Genomic DNA, 4147 nt, shown 5'->3' with positions numbered 1-4147 from the left:
ACAGATTGTGCTTTGGGCTGTGGCCCCGTTGTCTTGCTGAATTCAGAGGGCTAGCGTGACTTTTGAGTATAGAAGATAAAAGTAGAATCTACTCAAGAGAAAAATCTAGCCAACTCCTTCTCTTCCTCCTCTCCTGACACACATTGGACAAATTATCGATATACTTACCTCTTAACATTGAGCATGAAGAGAGAACTTTGGTGTAATAAGAATTAGACTGTATTTCTGGACCACCTGTTTCTTGTTTGATCCATGCTCTCTCTTATCTCTTACTCTGTCTTGTTCCTGTTTCTCCTCTTGCCTCTCCTGTTTATCCTCACATTCTTATTGATGTTCCTGTTGCTAAGTTTGCTCTTAATTTTTTTATGTGTTCTCTTCTATTTTCTTTTCTGGTTTCCCATAGTTATCCTTTTCCTTGTTACTGCCCTATTGTTGCTGAGGTTACTTATGTTTCTCTCAATACTTCTCTCCCCTCCCCTTGTACTTCTGATCAGTGACCTGCTTTTGTGATCAGTGGCTCAGTGCAGAAAGCTGTGATGCTGTCCGTTGGCATGTTTTAGGTTGCGACAGAGGGCTACAAAACAAAACAGTTGTCAAAAAAATAAAATCAGAAAATCCAGAAGGTGGAAGCAGATAGCAGAACTATGGCCAGCCCTCTGAAAGCACCAGCATCTGTTCCAGTTGTGTCTGGTGAAAAAACATGACAGAGACTTTGATATTTTCTCTCCCCGCCCCAGGAGTGACCTTTAAGTTTGGGCTGTCAATTCACATGCTCAATTTTCTCAAGGGGCTGGGGCTCTGAAGAGCAAGCAGTTGATACTAGGTAACTTTCTGAAGAATCTTGGTACCTAAACTGGCAAAAATAAAGGCTGTTTTACAAAAAGCAGAATTTACATGTTCTGGCTCTGTGGTGCACAGTTTCAACCAATGCTCCAGTTGTTCACCTCCACCACAGGCTCTGATCAATGGTGCAAAGTGAACCTTGTGCCTCGCTGGGGCTGAGCCACGTTGTACCTGTGAACTGAAGTAAAAGAACGTCACAGCTGAGAGCGATACAGCTTCCTGACAAGGAACTCCCACGCTGTCAACCTTCTGCACCGACTCTTCACAGAATGGGGTGCAGTATTAAATAGAAGGCTGAAACTGTGTTTTAAGCTTAATTTTCAATTTTTTTCTCTTCCCTGGGCTTGTGTCTCCTCTCTCTCCCCGCATCCACTTTCAGTCCCTACTGGATGAATGCTTTTGGGAACTAAAACTATTATGCAGAGGCCAGGCCAAGAAATCATAAGGGCAAGCTTCATAGCTCCTCAGCTCACCAGCTGACCAAGGAAGGCACCATGCCAAAATTAAACATTCACTAAGATCTTGCGGGCCATGCATTCTGCAGGCCTGTTCTTTATAGCTTCTAAACTTCTCTAATCACAGGCAAAGCTGGCAGCCAAACCACAACCAGGGGGAGCTTTGCCTGAGTAAAAACTTGATAATTTAATTCCAGATGTTGTATATTCCACACATCCTCTGACGTGATCAAAAAACAAATCTCTTTCAAAAAGGAAGTTCTGCCATATTAGCAATGAGGCCAAGGTTCAACTGCTGCAAGGGGAGAATCATCTCTATTTGTATGTTACTTGTTATTGAGATATGTAAGAGAAAAGGATGTCACAACAGATGTAAAAACTGGTAAGAGGCATCATAAAGAATTATTAAACTATGGCTAATGCAGGAATGTCTCAATACTATCTCAGAAATATTGCAGAACTGTTTCACAAATGAGGTATTCTGTAGGTAATGATGAATGAATTCATTAAAATACACAATTTTCATCTTTTTTTTTTTAAAGAGTTGTCAAAACATTATGGATGGGGGACAAAAACATAACCCCCTGTATTTTCTTTTTAATGAGTAAAGCTCTCCTTCACTGAAAAATATCTGATCCCCTTCTACCTACATAAATGCTACCAAGTAATTTCAAACATTTTCACAGTTTGCATATTAAAGTTTGCCAATCACATACTGAGATATATTACGAGATAAGGGCTGAGACTGCAGCAGCAGAGCATCCTGGGAGATGCTGTTTTGCTACAACTCTTAACAGCACGACAGGATTGCAGGGAAGCCTGTCAGTTCGGACTGCAAAGTTACCAAGTTATGCCCAGCTCTCGAGTTCCTTAGAGCCAAAATAAGAGAAGTGCCAGTGTTGGCAAAAGATCCTCACCACACAGCAGTAACATCTCTCCGGTTTTCTCTGACGTCCTACTTTTCTGTTGTTGCCCCTTCCCACAATTCCTCCATATTTGGGGTGGGCAACAGGTAGGAAGGATCCAGGAATCCAGGTTGCAACTCTTTATAGGTTTTCACCAGAAGGAATGGCACAAGAAAGGTCAAGACGTAAGATGTAAGAAATCCTTTCCGAAACTAATTTTACCCTGTGGGTTCTTGACTGGTGGAAAACTTGAATGAATTCCTCTAGAGCACCTAGAAGAAGACTTCCAGTATGAAAGCTCACTCAGATTCTGTGTGGCATCACGCTTCGCTGCAACACGTATGTCTCCAGTATCTCTAAGCTTCCCAATAAAGCATCTCAGATGTGACTACACTTAAACGTAAGGAAAACAGGGAATGGAGGACAATGTATTTGAAAACTAAAACTAACCACATCTTCACACTCCCTGTTTAAAATGGAGATGCTGTTCTGAAAACGAGTTTTGGAAAACCTTATAATAATTGCAGGAAATAGCATGAATTTTATGAAATAGCATGAACGAGAGAGGTCTAATGTGGCAAAGAGCATGAAACAATCACTTCTAAAACCTTTCCATTTCAGAATATCTTCTTGCCAAAAGGCAGTATGAAATGCTATATGAAATATAAACTGCAGATTCATAACCACTGAGGTATTTTTCCTCTCATCTGATAACACTTGTTATAGATCTGAGCTGTTCAGCCTGTGGAATCATAGGAACTGCACAGAAAATGTTGAATACAAAATTACAATGGAACAACAGTATACTGAAATTACACTTTTAATGCATAGGCACTGTAAATCAGTTAACTTCATCTGAAATGAAATACATAGGAAAGTAAAAAAAATCTGGTTACAGTTTATGTCTCTACTGTACATATGTATATATTATGACTATTATATGGCAAAAAAGCATCTTATTACAAAGACTGCTATACATGATTTTTATCACAAGGTGGTGCAAGTGACCTACAAGCACATTCACTTTACAAAAAAAACTTTTGACAGTATTTTGCTTTGTCACTCTTAAGCTATTAAGGCTTTTTTTTTACATGTAAAAATAAGCAAACGAAAAATGGCAAAAGAACACTGTAACTCCCATCCCCCTTGACTCACTATCTGCTGCATTCCTTGACTCAGAATATTTCATCAGCTTAGCTTGGAAATTTCCAAGTTTTTCAACAGGCATTAGCTGTACCTCAAAGAGAAGTTATACCTGGAAAACAACTCTTGCCACTCTCAGGTCTAAACACTTTTTTTCTACATAGGACAGGGCACATTGTGGAGTAGGTGTCGCTGATGTGTTATTTAATTTCCCTAACCTTTGAGAATATGTGAGCACTCTTCTAAAAAGACCTAATGAATTTGCTACTGCAGAAACTCAGAATTTATGTATAGAGTACAGACAGAAGGTTTTGTTTTATATGCAGCAGACGTTTAGTATAATAATGCCTATTGAGGTGCTTAGATACACCTCCATGGCAACTTGGAACTGGGAACAGAACTCCGATGCAGTATCATATTTTTGGCAGACAGCTCAGAACTTCAGTAGTATCCTGTACTCCTATGAGTAGTACCCATCCCCTTCAACGAATCTAGACAAAGCATTAACACTGCATCCAGTTATCTCTACACATGGAGCATGTAGCTGTGAAACAGCTGATTGTTCCACAAATCATATAAAATCAATTCATAGCAGTGTGATTTAGGCTCATTATAACTACCTTCCCTGACCTTAGAATTTTGTGTTGCATATCTGGCACGACACTTCATTATAATTTATGTATAGAGTAGCAACATATTTACACAGTGCTCATAAAAAGATGTCTGTAATTTTTTTTATAAACACATGAATTAGATTTTCTAAAAAGAAACAGTGTGGCTTAATATGAAACGGAATCTCCT

The sequence above is a fragment of the Apaloderma vittatum genome, unplaced genomic scaffold (assembly GCF_000703405.1).
Source record: "Apaloderma vittatum isolate BGI_N311 unplaced genomic scaffold, ASM70340v1 scaffold14740, whole genome shotgun sequence".
NCBI classification, from domain to species: domain Eukaryota; kingdom Metazoa; phylum Chordata; class Aves; order Trogoniformes; family Trogonidae; genus Apaloderma; species Apaloderma vittatum.
The sequence above is the reverse complement of the archived record's forward strand: the minus strand, read 5'-3'. Positions refer to the sequence as shown.